We start from the raw sequence: 19,654 nt of genomic DNA, 5'->3' as shown, positions 1-19,654 counted from the left end.
GGACGAAATCAAAAGATACTTGGAAACAAATGAGAATGAAGACACGAGCTACCAGAACCTATGGGATGCAGCGAAAGCTGTATTAAGGGGAAAATTTATATCTCTGCAAGGATATCTTAGGTCTGTAGAAATGGTGCACATAAACAACTTGACCTCACAACTCAAGTCCTTAGAAAAGGATCAACAGAAAGAGCCTAAATCAGGCAGAAGGAAAGAGATCATAAAACTTAGAGCAGAAATCAATGACATGGAAACCAAAGAAACAATCTGAAAGTTCAATGAAACCAAGAGCTGGTTCTTTGAGAAAATAAACAAGATAGATAAACCACTCGCAACACTCACAAAGAAACAGAGAGAGAACCCTAATAAACCAAATCAGAAATGAGAAGGGGAATATCACAACAGAAACCAAAGAAATCCAAAAGATCATCAGAGACTACTTTGAAAGTCTGTATGCCATGAAACAAGAAAACCTAAAATAAATGGATAAATTCCTGGACTCCTATAAGCTCCCAAAGCTGAATCAAGAAGACCTGGAGTATCTGAATAGACCTATTAACATCAACGAAATAGAAACTGCAATCAAAAGTCTTCCCAAAAACAAAATCCCGGGCCCAGATGGATTCACTAGCGAATTTTTCCAAACATTTAAAGAGGACCTGCTGCCAGTCCTTCTCAAGCTCTTTCAGGAAATTGAAAAAACGGAAACTCTCCCAAACAGTTTCTATGAAGCCTATATCTCTCTAATACCAAAAGGAAACAAAGATACCACGAGAAAAGAAAACTACAGGCTGATATCCCTGATGAATACGGATGTGAAGATTCTCAACAAAATACTAGTAAATAGAATTCAACTACTCATCAAAAAGATCATACACCATGACCAAGTAGGATTCATCCCGGGGATGCAAGGCTGGTTCAACACTCGGAAATCAGTCAACATAATCCACCATATCAACAAAAGAAAAGATAACAATCATATGATCATATTAATAGAGGCAGAGAAAGCATTTGACAAGATCCAGCACCCATTTATGATGAAAACCCTAGCCAAAATGGGAATAGAGGGGACTTTTCTCAATATAGTTAAAGCCATCTACCACAATCCTACAGCAAGCATCGTCCTCAATGGCGAAAACCTGAGAGCCTTCCCTCTAAGAACAGAGACAAGACAAGGATGTCCACTCTCTCCACTGCTGTTCAATATAGTACTGGAAGTACTTGCAATAGCGATTAGACAAGAAAAAGATATTAGGGGCATCCAGGTAGGAAAGGAAGAAATCAAGCTCTCACTATTCGCAGATGATATGATACTATACTTAGAAAACCCTAAAACCTCTATCAAGAAACTTCTAGAAACAATAGACTTGTATAGTAAAGTGGCAGGCTATAAAATCAATACCCAAAAGTCCATGGCTTTCCTATATGCAAATAGTGAAAGAGAAGAAAGAGACATAAAGAAAACAATCCCGTTCACAATTGTACCCCAGAAAATCAAGTACCTAGGAATCACCTAAACTAAGGAAGTAAAGGACCTGTACAAAGAAAACTACAAAACTCTACTTCAGGAAATAAAAGAAGATATGAGGAAATGGAAAAATATCCCCTGTTCATGGATTGGGAGAATTAACATTGTCAAAATGGCAATACTTCCCAAAGCACTGTATAAATTCAACCCAATTCCTATTAGGATACCCATGACATTCTTCAAAGAAATGGAGCAAACACTCCTGAAATTTATATGGAACAATAAGCCCCCACGAATAGCTAAAGCAATTCTTGGGAAAAAGAAAATGGGAGGAATCTACCTACCTAACTTCAAGCTCTACTACAAAGCAGTAATAATTAAAACAGCATGGTACTGGAACAAAGGCAGAGCTGCAGACCAATGGAACAGAGTTGAATATACTGACATCTCCTCCCAAACATATAATCATCTAATCTTTGATAAGGGGGCAAGAAAAGTGAAGTGGAGCAGGGAAAGCCTCTTTAACAAATTATGCTGGCAACACTGGACGGCTACATGCAAAAAAAATGGGCTCAGATCTCTGCCTAACTCCACGTACAAAAGTAAGATCTAAGTGGATTAAAGACCTCAACATCTGACCGGAATCTATAAGATACATCGAGGAAAATGTTGGCAAAACCCTTCATGACATAGAAGCAAATGGTGTCTTCAAAGATATCACACCGCTGGCCAACCAAGTGAAAACAGAGATAGACAAATGGGACTATCTTAAACTAAGAAGCTTCTGCACCTCAAAAGAAACAGTGACCAAAATACAAAGACAGTCTACAAATAGGGAAAGGATATTCACCAACTACACATCTGATAAGGGGTTAATTTCAAGGATATACAAAATACTGGTTCAACTCCACAAAAAGAAAACATTCAACCCCATCAGAAAATGGGGAGATGAAATGAATAGAAACTTTTTCAAAGAAGAAATCCGAATGGCTAAAAGACACATGAGAAAATGTTCCACATCATTAATCATCAGGGGATGCAGATCAAAACCACAATGAGATATCACTTCACACCACAGGGACTGGCCCATATCCACAAGAACAAAAGTAACCGGTGCTGGCGCGGATGTGGTGAGAAAGGGACACTCCTTCACTGTTGGTGGGAATGCCGACTGGTTCAGCCCTTTTGGAAAACAGTATGGATGATTCTCAAAAAATTAGAAATTGAGCTCCCATTTGACCCAGCAATACCACTCCTGGGAATATATCCCAGAGAGGCAAAAAAGTATAGCCGAAGTGACATCGGCAATTGTCTGTTTATTGCAGCACTCTTTACAATAGCCAGAATCTGGAAAAAACCTGAGTGCCCGAGAACAGATGAGTGGTTAAAGAAACTTTGGTACATTTACACAATGGAGTACTTTGTAGCTGTTAGAAAAGATGAAGTCATGAAATTCATATACAAGTGGTACTACATGGAAAGTATCATGTTAAGCGAAATGACTCAGAAAGAAAGGGATAGACATAGAAAGATTGCATTCATCTGGGGAACATAAAGTAACAAAATAGGAAACCAACACCCAAGAATGGCAGAGATTAGTACCAGGAATTTTACTCAATGACCTGGAGGACAACCACACGTTAGGGGAAAAGGGAGCTCAGAAAGAGAAGGGAACACCAAATAAAGGGTGTTGGGAGGATCCTCCCAGGATGGGAGAAGCATGCTGAAAGTAGACTATCGACCAAACATGATTGCCACTCAATGCCTCTTTTGCAAACCACAGCACTCAAAAGGAGAGAGAGGGAAATGCCCTGCCACAGAGGCAGGGTGGGATGGGGACTGGGGGGTGGGAGGGATACTGAGATCCGTGGTGGTGGGAAATGCGCACTGGTGGAGGGATGAGTGTTTGATCATTGTATAATTGAAAACCAAGCACAAAAATATGTAAGTCTGCAACTGTACCTCATGATGTCTCACTATTAATAAATAAATAAATAAATAAATAAAAAACAAAAAATAGGGCCTTAACATGGACCATTGATAAATAATGAGAGATAACAAAATATGTTAAAAAGTGTAACATAAGTAATAAAATAAGGTGATAATAACAATAAAAAATTTAGTTAATTGTGTGAAATCAGTAAATTTTGAATGGATACTTGCTGAATGAAGAGTCAGTATATGTGCCAAGATATGTGCCTCCATTTAAATGTACAATCTTAAAAAATATTTTTCAAAGTAGGTATTCTCTAAAATTCAAGAGCTATTAATTATTTAAAATCCCATTCTTTAAGCAATTATTTAAAGATTTTTTCTACTTTTTTTTTGACCGTATAGAGAACTTTGCATAGTTATTTAAATTTTTGTTTGTTGGTTTTTGAGTCATGCTCGGCAGTCAGGGGTTACTCCTGGCTATGAATGCACTTAGGAATTACTCTTGGCATTGCTGAGGGGACTATATGGGACGCTGGGGATCAAACCCATGTCGGGCACATGCAAAATCTGCTGTACTATCTCTCCAGCCCCAGAACTTTACATGTTAAAAGATGAAATAGTGATATCTTAATGATGATGATGATAGAAGATCTTACTGTTTATTTTATATTTTGTAATACAGACTGTTTCCAAAGTATGTGCATGTTCCTTTTAGGATAATGCAAAAGAAATCAGCATTATGTATAAGTGACTTTGTTTTTTTTAGTGTTTGGAATTTGTAGTGTCTGGACTAAGGACAACTTCTGACAGTCCTCAACCAATAGGACATTAATTTTGTTACTAATTCACAGAGTCATTTGGAACCTCAGAATTTCTCATTAATTTCATGCTTCTCCTCTATGTATTTATCAGAGCCAAGTAGTGAAATTGCTAAATTCAGAAAGAATCTGCACTCTAGGAGAATTCTGTATATATCTTATTATAAGAAAAAAAAAGCTATTGGAATGAAAGGGAAAATGTTTAAAACTTTTAACCATTTTATTTGATTCAGAATTTTAATTGCTTAAGATATGTACTGATTTTATTATGTTATTTTAATACACTTTGAAAAATTTGTATTAAGCAAGAGAACATTTAATGCTTTATATGAAGCACCTTTTGAAAAAATGCCATGGTGATTCATAAAAATGATCTTAAGCAATTTTGTAAGATTAATGTGGTGCAAAACACACAATTTGTTCAAGGATACATCACAGTTGAACTTATCTCTATGTACCATATGGTGTACTATAGCTCTTTAATACAGATTTCTATGATTCATATCTCATTGAAGTGGAATTTGTAGAATGTTGTGATGTAAACACAAAATCTTCACAAGTAGATGGCAAAAATGCTTGGAATTCACTTGTTGGATGAATGTGTTTGTGTATGAGTACAGTAATAAGAGCTTGAGTAACAGTCTATTTCTTTGATAACTTTTGCATTGTTAATATAAAATGGTAAAGAACTAGCCTGAAGTCATCATAGTTTGCATTAAAAGAGTCAATTATAATTCAGTTTGCATCATTATAATTATTGGTTTCTTTAAGTCTCAAATTTCCTCACTTCTAAAGTAAGTTCCAATTATATAAGTATATAAATGTAAATATATGTGAATATATAGACATATACATATACACAAATCTATATATATTTATCTATATAATGTTTGTCTATAAGTTATATGTTATTTTCCCTAAACAAGATGAATGAAGCATAAATTCTGATTTTATGGTAAGTATCAAAGTTGTTTAATGGTCTCAGACTTTATAAGGTGTACGTGACAGTCTGGTTAAGTGTGGCAATTTCTAATATAGCATTCTTCCCATTTCATTATGCCCCATGGGACTCAGTAAGCAGCTACCTCAGAAACCTATGGGGTCCAAGAAAAAGAAAATTTAAAATTGGAAATAATAAAAGACTAAGAGACAGTGAAAATAAGTGAAAAAAAGTCTAAGAGAGAAGTGTTAAGTAAGAATCAAATATTTCATTAGTTTGAGTAAAAGTGGAATGAATCTTCACCATGAAAGTGGAACTGTCATACATATATTTCACTTATCCAAGTTAACTACATGTGTGCAATATATAAATACACACATCATTAATCTATCACAAGATGGGTCATTTGTGTGAGTCAGTGGCGTCATCTTTATTTTGTTCCTACAAAAAAACTGAAATTGTAAAGTCAATATACTCATTCAGTTCCACGTTATAGAGTGTACAAGATATAGTATAGTTTATGTTGACTTGATAACATAAACTGATAACATAATGAAAATAACACAATGTCAATTTGAAAGTGATCTTCCCTGGGTAAATCATACAGCAGGAAAATTTACTCATGAAAATACTTTAAAAGACTTGGTGTATGGAGGGTAGTTTTCACTGCACAGACCTTTATCCTTATGAACATATTTTATTTATTTAATTTATTTACTTATTTTGCTTTTTGGGTCACACCCGGCGATGCTAAGGGGTTCCTTCTGGCTCTGCACTCAGGGAATACTCCTGGCGTTGCTTGGGGAGCCATATGGGATGCTGGGAATCGAACCCAGGTTGGTTGTGTGCAAGACAAATGCCCTACCTGCTGTGCTATCACTCCAGCCCCTTATGAAAATATTTTAGAAAACAAGTTAGAGCTGATTTCATCATGTTACTTATGTAAATCTTTTTCTCTGGGTTAAATTATTTTTGCATACTCAACTGTTGTTTATAGTTTTGTGCCAGCCTACTATGTATTGTTAAAAGCTTCAATGAATGTAGAGGGCAGGGGGTGTTTCTTTTATTTATATGTTTGTATGTCTGATAAGTCTGTTATTACCTGCTTTATGTATCTTTATGTAGTTTGTGACTTATTCATATGTTGCATGCATGTAGCGGCATTATAAATGGCATATAATGTTCTCCTACCTTAGGAAACACATACCTGAAATAGGACCTGTATTTGTAATGAAAACAACAACACACAGCCAATTTGAAAGTGATCTTCCCTGGATGACTCATAAAGCAGAAAAATTTACCCATGAAAATACTTTAAAAGCTTTGGAAGAAATGTGCCATCAAAATGCAAATATGTTTTCACTTAAAAAGAAAAAAAGTGCTCTTTGGAAACTGGTTTACATAGGATTTGGACTTAACATTCCAGTTTTCAACTGATTGAAACCATTGGCTATTTTATTTACTGATGTTCTTTGGACTTAGTACCATCTGCTGTTCATTGTTAGGGCATGCAAAATTCCCGGGATTGTATGTCCTCCAGCAGATTTCTTTGTTATGGTCATTTTGTAGGCTGTTGGTTCAACTTTCCTTGGTAGCTCCAGTGTTCTTTTGCTAAAATCTGTGTTTTGGTAAAGTTCTTCCATGAACTGGAGTACAAATTCCCAATTTCCAGAAGGAGTAACAAAGCATATGTAAATTGCAATAGCTTAAATTATTCTGATCTTATTAACCACACTTCACTTTTTTCTTTACATAACTAGATTTGTTTTTCTTTCTCCCATTTGTATTTTTTCCCGAAGCTAAAGTCATTTAATTTATGTTGCTCCATGGTGATGCTGAGCAGTGTCTTACTAGTTCATGAAATAAAGCTCTCCTTGATTTGTTGTTTATATGATCCAAGGATTCAATTGTGTCTCCCCTCCAAAAGGTACTTTGGAATTTACATCCCTAGCCCCTCAGCCAATGAACATATTGGGAGAGAGGGTCTTTAGATTATCAAGCCAAATTAAGGCAATTTGAATAGATTCTTATGGCCAGAGATTGAGTATAACAAGTATGATGCTAGCCTTACATGTGCTAACCCAGATTTAATCCCCATCATCCATCTCCTGTGGTCCCCAGAGTCTTGCCAGGAGTAATCCCACCTGGAGTAATTTTTGAACACCACCATGTGTCCCCCAAACAAACATAGAGTCTAACGCAATATATACTTGTAAAAGGCAGGGGTTGGAGAGGTGGTAAAACAGAGGGACACTAAGAAACAACCATGTAAAGTTTAAGATAGATTCCCACAAGCCAAGGTACCACCAGAAGTTAGCCTAGAGAGCAGGAATGAATTTTTCCTTAGTTCCTTCAGAGGGAGAATGGGCGTCTTTGATCTTGACTTCTAGGCTTCAGAATCATCAGACAGTGTTTATTTATTAGGTCACTCAGTTACTGTAGCCCTCCTGTGTCTTGTCGCCCATTTTCTGGCTTCATGCCCCTGCTGTGCTCCCAAGTACACTTCATTGTCACTGCTATTTCTATGTCATTGATCTCAACTTTCTTCACTTCTTTCTAGTCAAAAATTAACTCTTTATTTCAGATCAATTGCTCAAACACTCCTCTGTATGTAATCATTCCACAAACAATGAAAAATTAGGGATATTTCCTTTCTGACAAACTTTGAGATCTTATTTGAATCCAAAATGATTTGTAGTAGATTTTTTTTTGCCCCCATAACCCTAGAAGAAGTCCAGGACCAGGTGTACTGGAAATATATTTTAATTGAGAAAACACCTGAGATATCCACATGGATACAAGTAGACATAAGGGGGGAGTGTGTCTATTAGTGTTATTAGTGTATCTACTTTAGTGAAGGTGGGAGGAAACTTATTTGGCAGAAGATATTGTATTTTGGGGAAATTGTTCCTGTCTGGTAAACTTGGTTAGTTTCTAAGCTTTATATCCTAGAGATCCCAGGACAATTTCTTCTTTATTTCACTTATCCTGCCTCTGTTAGGTGGCTAAGTCCCTGCTTTCCCACGTAGCATTCTAATTCATTTTCTTTGAATACTTAGCCTTCAATATGAACATTATCGTGTTAGCTAATTTACTTTCTTTGAGTTTCCCCCCAACTTCATTCAAACAGATTATTTAGTCTTTCAAAATATTATTTAATTTTTTTATTAAATTATCATGTTTTAAAAGCTTACATATGACAGGTATATTTTTTTGTTGATTAAATTTTTGGAGGTTAAGATTATATTAGTTATTCTAAGGAATAATAACTTTGAGTGCCATGCAAGGCACCGTCCTTTCCTATTTTTTCTGAGAAAATACATAGTAATAAGATGGTTTACTACTCCAGATAATTCAAAACATAAATGAATCTGGGGGACTTCCTAGCAGTGCAGGGGTCAGGCCTCTAGCATTACAGCTGATAGTGCTTGCATGTCAGAATCAAACTTGGGACCTTGAGCAAGCAAGATATTTGAGCTATCTCCAGGGTTCCTTGAATTTAATTATTTTGAAGTGAAGACTCTCAGGTACTGCTCAGGGGTTCTGTGTGGCCATTCCTTGTGATACTTGGCTTGGTTTTGCTGGCCAGATGATTTAGTGCTTGGACTCCATGGAGTTTTTGGAGTCCCCAGGACTATCCTCAGTGGTGCTCAGGAAAAATGTGGTACTAGGGATGGATCTCATGACCGAGCTCTCACAAAACACACATCCTAGCACTTTGAGATTCCTCTGCAGTGTTCTTAAACGTATGTTCTATCCTTGTGTTTAACCTATATGTTCATTGCAGAAAAATATCTTTGTAGAATTTGTCATCATTATCACTTAACAGTGGGTAGGGCGTTCGCCTTACAAGCGGCCAACATGGCCAACCCGAGTTCGATTCCTCCGCCCCTCTCGGAGAGCCCGGCAAGCTACCGAGAGTATTGGATATGCCAGACACAGTAACAACAAAGTCTCCAATGGAGACGTTACTGGGCCCGCTCGAGCAAATTGACGATCAACGGGAGGGCCTTTACCTTTACCTTTACCTTATCACTTAACATGAATGTTTATTCTTGAAAAGTTTAAAACTTTTATTCACATTTAATATATGAAGCCCACATCAAGTTTATAGGTATAGCTGATTTTTTCTCCACTGTTAGTGTAATGATTGTTTACTTGAGAATATTTTTATTTTATTCATTTATTTATTTGTAGGGGCTGGAGCGATAGCACAGCAGGTAGGGCGTTTGCCTTGCACGCAGCCAACATGGCCGACCCGAGTTCGATTCCTCCGTCCCTCTCGGAGAGCCTGGCAAGCTACTGAGAGTATTCGATATGCCAGACACAGTAACAACTAAGTCTCCAATGGAGACATTACTGGATCCGCTCGAGCAAATCGACGATCAACGGGAGGGCCACTTTTTTTTATTTGTAGCACTGTCCTCCCGTTGTTCATCAATTTGCTTGAGCAGGCACCAGTAACATCTCCATTATGAGACTTGTTACTGTTTTTGGCATATCGAATATGTCACAGGTAGCTTGCCAGGCTCTGCTGTGCGGGCGGGATACTCTCTGTAGCTTGCCTGGCTCTCCAAGAGGGATGGAAAAACCGAACCCAGGTTGGCCTTGTGCAAGGCAAATGCCTACCCGCTGTGCTATTGCTGGAAAGTGCCATGCACGCAGCCGACCCAGGTTCGATTCCTCCATCCCTCTTAGAGAGCTCAGCAAGCTACTGAGAGTATCCCGCCCACAAGGCAGAGCCTGGCAAGCTCCTGGTGGTATATTCAATATGCCAAAACAGTAACAGTAAGTCTCACAATGGAGATGTTACTGGTGCCCGCTTGAGCAAATCCATAAACACTAGGAGGACAGTGCTACAGTGCTGTTTTCTTTTTAAGTAGTGTAGGCATAGTCAGCTGTGCTCAGGAGCTACACTTAGCTCTGGCTCAGGGGTCCCTTCTGGTGATGCTCAGGGGCACAGGTGTATTATGGATTGAATCCCAGTCTCTAGAAAGCAAAGTATGTGCCCAGCCCATTGAGCTATACCTCTGGCCCCTATGTTGATATTCTTTGCTGAAGGGCATTTGCCTGGCATGCGGCTGCCCCAGCCGACCTGAGTTCAATTCCTCGGTCCCTCTCAGATAGCCTGGCAAGCTACCAGGAGTATCTTGCCCACACAGCAAAGCCTGGCAAGCTCCCCATGACGTATTTGATATGCCAAACACAGTAACACCAAGTCTCACAACGGAGACGTTACTGGGCCCACTTGAGCAAATTTATGAACAATGGGAGGACAGTGCTACAGTGTTTCTTATTATCACTGACTAGATCTTTTCGGAACACAAGAAATAAAAATCATGATTGTGATTAAAAAGGTAATGAAAACTTAGCTTTTCTTTTAAGCAGGAATCTATGTAGAATTTTTAATCAGTCACTTTTTTCAGACTAATTCGATGATTATACAATATTTCTTATGATATTTCTTATTTTATTATACTATGATGTGGTATTAAACTTAATAACTTATTATTTTAATACTATAATTTTTTTCAACTCAGATTGGTGGTTTCCACTTTATTCTTGTGCCTCCTACTTTCCCCCCACAATTTCAGTCCCTTCCATCTACCCCCAAAGGAGAAGATAGTGAAAGGAAGGGATTATTCCGGGTTCTAAGCCTTTTAGGAGGTCAGGGAACCGAAACCAAAACAACCACTGAATGTAACAGAGATTGACAATCAAGAAGTCTTGAGCATAGTGGGAAAACGGTAGAGAAAGGGGAAGAAAGGAGAAAGGTTCTAGAGGCTATCTCCCCCATTAACCCTCCAACGAAAATGGGCTGAAGAGAACCTCAAACATTAGGAAGTGCAGGTCCTGAAGAAGGAAGACAGTGGCTGAGCCTGGAGAAGGTCAAGGAAGGGGGGCCGCCTCTTTAGAATGGGACGCTCCCCACTCCACCTCAGGGGTAGCAGCTTCACAGACCAAAGACACTGTCATCACTGTAGGCAATGTATAGAAAGAAGTCTTCCTCATGGTGTTCTTGGTATACCTGATCCATGGTGGCACTGGTGGGTGGAATGACATTGACAGAAAAACAAGGCATCCTCAGCTCGGAGATGAATTTGCTTCCGGATCAAGAAGTAAAACTGACCAGCTGTGAGATCAGAAGGCACCAGGTATTTCTTTTTGTCCAAATCTCCTATGGGAGCTTTGGGGGCCTTTTCTACGATCATCGGGACCAGGTCCGGATATTTCTTTCGGATCTTCTCGCCCTCAGAGTGGCGCTTCTCGAAAGGATGCTCTTCTTTGTACACGAACTTCATCCTCCTGGGAACCGGGCTGGACCGGGCTGGTCTGAGGGATAAATTTAATACATTTCATAAATATTATTATTTTGGTGGCGGAGGTTGGACCACATCTAGGAGTGCTCAGGAGTTACTACTAACACTGTGCTGAGGGATCACTTCTGGCAGGGCTTAGGAGCCTAACTGTAATTTATAGGTGCCAGGAATCTGATATTGATCACGCACAAGGCAAACATCTTAAGCACTGTATTATCTCTCAGGCCCAAATATTAAAAACCTTAAATTGTTCTTGATGTACAGATTTAGAATAATTCAACATTTCAGAAGGTTTACAAAGAAAATAAAATTTTCTAGAAAATATCTTCCTTGAAGATTTAGATGGATTCATTGCTAAGAATATTTTATTTCGCGCTGGAGCAATAAATAGTACAACAGATAGGGCACTCGTCTTGCATGAGACCAACCCAGGTTTGATACCCTGTACCTGGTATGGTCCCCTGAGTTGGCCAGAAATTATCCCTGAGTGTGGAGACAGGAGTAAGTCCCGAGCTTACCTGTTGGACCAAAACAAAACATAACAAAAGAAAGAATATCTTGGGGCTGGAGTGATAACACAGCGGGTAAGGCGTTTGCCTTGCTCGCAGCTGACCCGGGTTCAATTCCCAACATCCCATATGGTCCCCTGAGCACCGCCAGGAGTAATTCCTGAGTGCTGAGCCAGGAGTAACCCCTGTGCATTGCCAGGTGTGATCCAAAAAGCAAAAAAAAAAAAAAAAAGAGTATCTTGACTCAAACCTTTATGTGAAATAGTCTTTTAATATTAAAAAAGAAATCCTATTTTTTTGAGAATTATACATACAAGTCAATTCTTGATGCTTTAGTATGTATTACCAAATTATTTTTTCTATTCTACCTATAATTCCCTATTTTAATAACTTTTTATCTTTATTAGGGAATATGAATGTCTGTTTTTATATAAATTGTATATCTAAGCTTATATAAATGCTTATATATTCAATACTTTGTTTAATATTGTTTTATGCTTTTATTGTTTTTCTTAATTCCTTCTATTTTATTTCTTTGATAAGTACTAAGGTATAAAATTTTTAGTTACTTTTCTTTAAAAGTTAGCAAAAGTTGGGGTAATACTTTTCCAGTCTTTGCTTTTGATATGTAGTATTATTCTACAAATTGCCATAACTGGTTCAGTTTTCCCTTTATTCTTAGGGATAGAATATTAAAATTAATTTTAATTTCCATGATGCTAGAATATGTTTCATAATATGTTTTATTGTGTGTTTTGATAAATTAGTCAATTTATCTGTGAGGTCAAGGAGAACTTGTCCTGCTGGAGAAAATGCAGATTGTGTAAACCATTTTGAGAAAAAACATCACCGCTAGTTAGATTAAGTATATTGATATTTATCCATGTGAACAATGCTTCTCTTGCTTTCTATACATATAAATATTATATCCCGCACCGCAGAGCCTGGCAAGCTACCCGTGATATATTCGATATGCTAAACATAGTAACAACAAAGTCTGCAATGGAGACGTTACTGGGCCTGCTCGAGCAAATCGATGAACAACGGGAGGACAGTGATCACAGTGAAATACTATATAAATATGATTTTTTCAGTTAAGAATAAATTATGGTAAATATCCCATGCCAAAACAGGAGAATATTTCTTTACTACATAGGATAGTTTTATCTTTTAAATTTTATATAAGTTAAAACTTCTCTGTTTTTTCTTATTCTGCTTTTGTATCTTATCTGCAAGAATTGCAAGTGGTTTGTTGAATCTTCAACTCTGAACATTATAATTCAATTATGTTATAATTCTCTCTCACACATTTCCTCCCTATTTCTCCTCTTTCCTCACCCTTCTCCTCCAAGTTCCTTTGCCCCTCCTTTTTGTAAACCTGGTCAAAGAACTGAGCGAATCATATATCTTAACACACAATACAGAATCACAGATGCTCCTTTAAAAATATGACTCTATTCTTTTTTTTAAGTTCAATTATTACTTTTTCTTTACAGTTATAAAGTTTTCCTGATTGGGCTTGACTCATACAATGTTTCAACACCAGGTCCTTCACCAGTGTATATTTCCTCTCCGCATTGTTCACCAGTGTCTCCAGTTTCCCTCCCACCACCCAACCCTTACCCTCCTACCTCTGGCAGGCTTTCTCTCTCCCTTTCTCTCTCTCCCTCTCTCTCTCTCCTTCCCTTCCTCTCCTCTCTCCCACCCTCTCTCCCTTTCTCCATCTCTCTCTCTTTCCTGCTCCCTTCCCCCCACTTTTGGGCCTTTATGGTTTGCAATAAGTGCTGCAATGTACACAGAAGTTCAGATAGCATTTCTGCTGTGTGTTTTTGGCCCCTGGGGGAATATTCCCAGAAGTGGTGTTGCTGGTTCCAATGAGAACTCAATTTCTAAGTCTTTGAGGAATGTCCATATTGTTTTCCAAAATTGCTGAACCAGTAGACATGTGAAAAATATGAATTCATGTCTAATACTATGCACAAAAGTCAGATCAAAATGAATTAAAGACCTCAACATCAGACCTGAATCCATAAGGTGCATTGAGGAAAATGTAGGCAGAACCCTTCATGACATTACAGTTAACAGCATCTTTTTTTTAAACATTATTTTATTTTTTCTTTTTGGGTCACACCCGGCATTGCACAGGGGTTACTCCTGGCTCTGCACTCAGGAATTACTCCTGGTGGTGCTCAGGGGACCATATGCGATGCTGGGAATCAAACCTGGGTTGGCTGCGTGCAAGGAAAACGCCCTACCCACTGTGCTATTGCTCCAGCCCCAGTTAACAGCATCTTTAAAGATGAAACACCACTGGCCAGTGGAAGCAGAGAAAAACAAATGGGGCTGCCTTAAACTAAGAAGCTTCTGCACCTCAAAGGAAATGGTGACTGAGATACAAAAATAGCCCACAGCATGGAAAATATTATGTACCCAGTACCCGTTTGTTAAGGAATTAATATAAAAAATATATAAGGCACTGATAGCACTTTGCAAAAAAAATCTAACTCCAGCAAAAAATGGGGAGAAGAAATGAATAGAAACTTCCTCAAAGAAGAAATTCAAATGGCCAAACACATGAAAAAAATGCTCTACTACACTAATTATCAGGAAGATGCAAATCAAAACAACAGAGATATCATCTCACACCACAGAGACTGGCACACATCAAAAAAAAAACTTGAACAAGCAGTGCTGGCACAGATGAGCAGAAAAAGGGACTCTTAGTTATTGTTGGTGGGAAAACTTTGTTCTTGTCTTATGTATCCCTTTGAGCTAAGCCTCATTCTCTATCCCTCTACCTCAAGCACCCTTCTCTGTATAAATGCTTGTAGAAAATTCAGTGCTTTATGTGCATATTAATTTTTAATTTTTGTAACTGTTATTGTACACTGTCTTTTCCTTTTTCATTTTTTTCTCTAAAAGATATTTTTGAGATTATTGGACATGTGATCTGATTAGTGTTCATACTATTATGCATGTTTCTCCATAATATGTTTTCATATGCTCTCCAATACTAGACATCCAGGGCACATTCAGCCTCCTATAACAAATCTACTCTTAATCTCCTTCAACATCTCCTTTCTTATACTAACTGTGCTGGAACAGAAAGCAAGAGCTTTGTTCACATGGACAAATATCAACATACTTAATCCAACTGTGATGTTTTTCTCAAAAAGGTTTACACAATCTGCATTTCCTCCAGCAGAACAAGTTCTCCTTGATATCAACCCAGCCAAACTTTGCCATTATCCAGTTTTTCACTTCTAATAGTTTATAGGGCATAAAATCGTATCTATGGGAGTGCGGAATGGATGGTTTCCTCTTCAGGGTCTGCCAGGGCTACACCCTACAGTTAAGTAGAAACAGAGGAAGGTTCATTTAGTGATGGTATCAAACTCAGGGTGTCACATATGCTTGATTTAGTGCTTTGCAACTTGATCTCTTACCAACCCTGAGTTTCTGATTATTAGTCAGATATTCAAAGGTGAGGCCTTAACATTTTAATTTTTCTGTATTTTGCTTGCTTTTGTTTTTTGCCTATGTAGTGGTATGTGTTATTTCTTGCTTTTTATTGTTTGGATTTTTTTTTTATTGATTGTCACTGTCCTCCTGTTGTTCATCGATTTGCTTGAGTGGGCCCAGTAACGTCTCCATTGTGAGACTTGTTACTGTGTTTGAAATATCCAATATGTTATGGGTAGCTTGCCAGGCTTTGCCGTGCAGGTGAGATACTCTTGGTAGCTTGCCGGGCTCTCTGAGAGGGATGGAGGAATTGAACCTGGGGTTGGCCTGGTCGGCCATGTGCAAGGCAAATGCCCTACCAGCTGTGCTATTGCTCCATCCCATTATTTAGATTAATTAGCAAATTTTTGTCTGTGCATCAAATCTAGCTTGCTATCTGATTTCAAGCAGCCAACAGGATAAGGCAAAACGTATTTAAGTGATTAGAGAAACCAAGGGAGATAATAATTTGTGATGCATAAAAATTATACGAAATCAAAATCAAATTTTATTGTCTGTAAGTTGTCATATTGAACATAGGCAAATTCATCCATTCATGTATTATTGCTAGTTTTATGTTACCATGGCAGAGTTGACTGGTTCCAACAGTAATCATCTGACCCATAAATATTTACTAGCTGTCCCTTTATAGGCAAAGTATTCAGATTTCTGGCCTGGAAGAGAGTTTCTGATTGAATTCAGACATTGTAAATTACATTTGCCATTTGAATCCATGTCTGATAATCTTTTCATTATGTTCATCAATCAATAGCTATTATTTTAATATTACTAAACAATATTTTGCTTGCTATTTTTAAGATTGTATTTAAAAATTCATTCCTACTCATATATCACCAAAGCATTTCTCACATCCTCTCTAGTTTTTTTTAATTTAACTTTTATTATAGGTATCTCATAAATTATGGTTTGCTTTTATATATTATATTCATGAATGAGATGATTTAAAATTTTATATGTAGAGTGAACTGAGTTTTTCCAAACCACCTAATAAATGATCTATTCTATCCTTTCAAATATTAGTGTATGGCACCCTTTTTATGATATATTAAGTTTCTTTATGTTCTTGGGTCTGACTCAAAGCTTTCTTTTCTGTTCCAAGTTTCCATTTGTCTACTGTTTTATTGTAATAGCTGGACAAAAGTTTTTATCTTCATATTTAAAATTGTTTTAAATATCTCAAAAACCTTATAGAGGTTAGGTGGGTTTACAGGAGTATAAACATTTTTAAGTTTTAGGGATTTAATGTTGCTATATCACACCATGCCATCAAAGCACTAATATCTCCTGACCATGTCCATAGGATCCTTTTCCTCCACTTGCCCTACATAAACTTAAGTAACCTCAGTTCTGTCATCAGAATCTATGGATTTGAGTTTTCTTTCCTCTTGTATTTCTTATTCTCATTTATATGTCATGGTCATTTTCTTCTTCCTTCTTCCTCCTCCTCCTCTTTCTTCTTCCTCCTCCTCCCTTCCCCCTCATCTTCCCTCCCCCTCCTCCTTCACCCCCTCCTCATCCTTCCCCTCCTCCTCAATCATCTTCAGTTGTCATCGTCTTCTTCCACTGTCGTCTTTTTCCATTGTCTTCCTCCTGTTCTTCCATTTTATCTTCTTCTTGTCTTCATCTTCTTCTTCTGTTTTTGTCTTCTTTCTTCTATTTTTCTTTTTTTTAATTTTATCGAATCACCTTGAGATAGTTACAAGCTTTCATGTTTGGGTTACAATCACACAATGATCAAACATCCATCCCTCCACCAGTCCACATTTCCCACCACCAATATCCCCGGGCTGGAGCGATAGCACAGAGCGTAGGGCGTCTGCCTTGCACGCAGCCAACATGGCCGACCCGAGTTCGATTCCTCCGCCCCTCTCGGAGAGCCCGGCAAGCTACCGAGAGTATTCGATATGCCAGGCACAGTAACAACAAAGTCTCCAATGGAGACGTTACTGGGCCCGCTCGAGCAAATATCCCCGGTATACCCTCCCTTTCCCATTCTCCCCCTGCCTCCATGGAAGACATGATTCCCCATAATCGCTCACTATTTGGGGGAATTATGGTTTGCAATACAGACCCTGAGAGGTTATCATGTTTGGTTCTTTATCCACTTTCTGCACACATCTCCCATCCTGACCGATTCCTCTAGCCATCTTTTTCTTAGTGATCCCCTCTCTATTCTAGATGCCTCTCCCCTTTGCTCATGAGGCAGGCTTCCAGCAATCTATCTGTCCGTGTATCTAGTATCATTAGGTGTCAGCCTCATGTTATGTTGTTTTATACTCCACAAATGAGTGTAGTCCTTCTATGTCTGTCCCTCTTGTTCTGACTCATTTCACTTAGCATGATACTCTCCATGTCTATCTATTTATAAGCAAAGTTCATGACTTCATCTCTCCTAACAGATCCATAGGATTCCATTGAGTAGATGTACCAAAGTTTCTAAACTGGTCATCTGTTCTAGGGCACTTGGGTTGTTTCCAGATTTTGGCTATTGTGAACAATGCTGCAATGAACAGACAGGTACAGATGTCATTTCTACTGTGCTTTTTATGCATCCTTGATATATATTTCCAGAAGTGGTATTGTGGGGTCATATGGAAGCTCAATTTCTAGTTTTTGAAGGACTGTCCATATTATTTTCCAGAAAGGCTGGACTAGTGGGCATTCCCACCTACAGTGAAAGAGTGTCCCTTTTCCCCGATATCCATGCCAGCACTGGTTGCTTTTGTTCTTTTGAAAGTGTCCAGTCTGTGGTGTGAGATGATATCTCATTGTTGTTTTGATTTGCATCTCCCTGATGGCTACCCATGTGGAACATTTTTTTCATGTGCCTTTTGGCCATTTGTATTTCTTTTTTGAGGAAGCTTCTGTTCATTTCATCCCCCCACTTTTTGATGGGGTTGGAGGTTTTTTTCTTGTACAATTCTACTAGTGTCTCTGTATATCCTGGATATTAATCCCTTATAAAATGGATATTGGGTAAATATTCTTTCCCATTCTTTGGGCTTTTCCTTTATTTTGGCCATTCTTTCTTTTAAAGTGCAGAAGCTTCTTAGTTTGATGTAGTCCCATTTGTTTATGTTTGCTTCCACTTGCATGGTCACTGCTGTTTCATCTTTAAAGATGCTTTTAGCTTCAATGTCGTGGAGAGTTTTGCCTACATTTTCCTCTATGTACCTTATGGATTCATGTCTGATATTGAGGTGTTTAATCCACTTTGATCTGACTTTTGTGCCTGGCATTAGACCGAGGTAAGAGTTCATTTTTTTGCAGGTAGCTATCCGGTTTTCCAAGCACCACTTGTTGAAGAGGCTTTCCTTGTTCCACTTCACATTTCTTGCTCCTTTGTCAAACATTTAGTGGTCTTATATTTGGGAGTCTGTGACAGAATATTCAACTCTTTCCATTGGTCTGCAGGTCTTTTCTAGCCCAGTACCATGCTGTCTTAATTACTACTGCTTTGTAGTACAGTTTGAAGTTGGGGAGGGTGATTTCACCCATTTTCTTTTTCCCAAGGATTGCTTTAGCTATTCGTGGGGGGTTATTGTTCCATCTGAATTTCAGGAGTGTTTTGTCTATTTCTTTGAAAGATGTCATTGGTATCCTGATAGGGACTGCATTGAATTTGTATATTGCTTTGGGTATCGCCTTTTTGATAATGCTATTCCTCCCTATCCATGAGCAGGGGATGTATCTCCATTTCCTAGTATCCTATTTTATTTCTTGAAATAGTGTTTTGTAATTTTCCTTGTACAGGTCCTTCACCTCTTTGGTTGAGCTGATTCCGATGTACTTGATTTTCTGAAGTACTATTGTGGACGAGATTGTTTTTTAATGTCTCTTTCTTCTCTTTTGTTATTTGTATATAAGAAAGCCATGGACTTTTGGGTGTTGATTTTGTCTTTGTCTTCTTTGTGTTCTTCTTTCTTCTTTGTCTTCTTCTTTCTTGTTTTCTTTCTTCTTTGCCTTCTTTCTTTATCATCTTCTTCATCGTCTTCATCTTCTTTCTTCTTCATTGTCAACATCTTCATCGTCTTCTTTGTCATTGTCATCATCGTCATTGTCTCATCGTTGTTGTCATCCTCCTCCTCCTCCTCTTCTTCCTCTTCCTCTCTTCTTCTTCCTCCCCATTTCTACAAACATGT

General features: G+C 38.1%; 1 pseudogene; it reads right to left on the bottom strand.

The window, feature by feature from the left end:
* Positions 1-10,702: 10,702 nt before the first annotated feature.
* On the bottom strand, positions 10,703-11,493 carry LOC130021276 (gamma-aminobutyric acid receptor-associated protein-like; annotated as a pseudogene).
* Between the last annotated feature and the right edge of the window lie 8,161 nt (positions 11,494-19,654).

This window comes from Sorex fumeus, unplaced genomic scaffold, assembly GCF_029834395.1.
Source record: "Sorex fumeus unplaced genomic scaffold, SorFum_2.1 ptg000002l, whole genome shotgun sequence".
Classification (NCBI taxonomy): domain Eukaryota; kingdom Metazoa; phylum Chordata; class Mammalia; order Eulipotyphla; family Soricidae; genus Sorex; species Sorex fumeus.
Note: the sequence above shows the minus strand (reverse complement) of the source record. Positions and strands in the feature narration are given on the sequence as shown.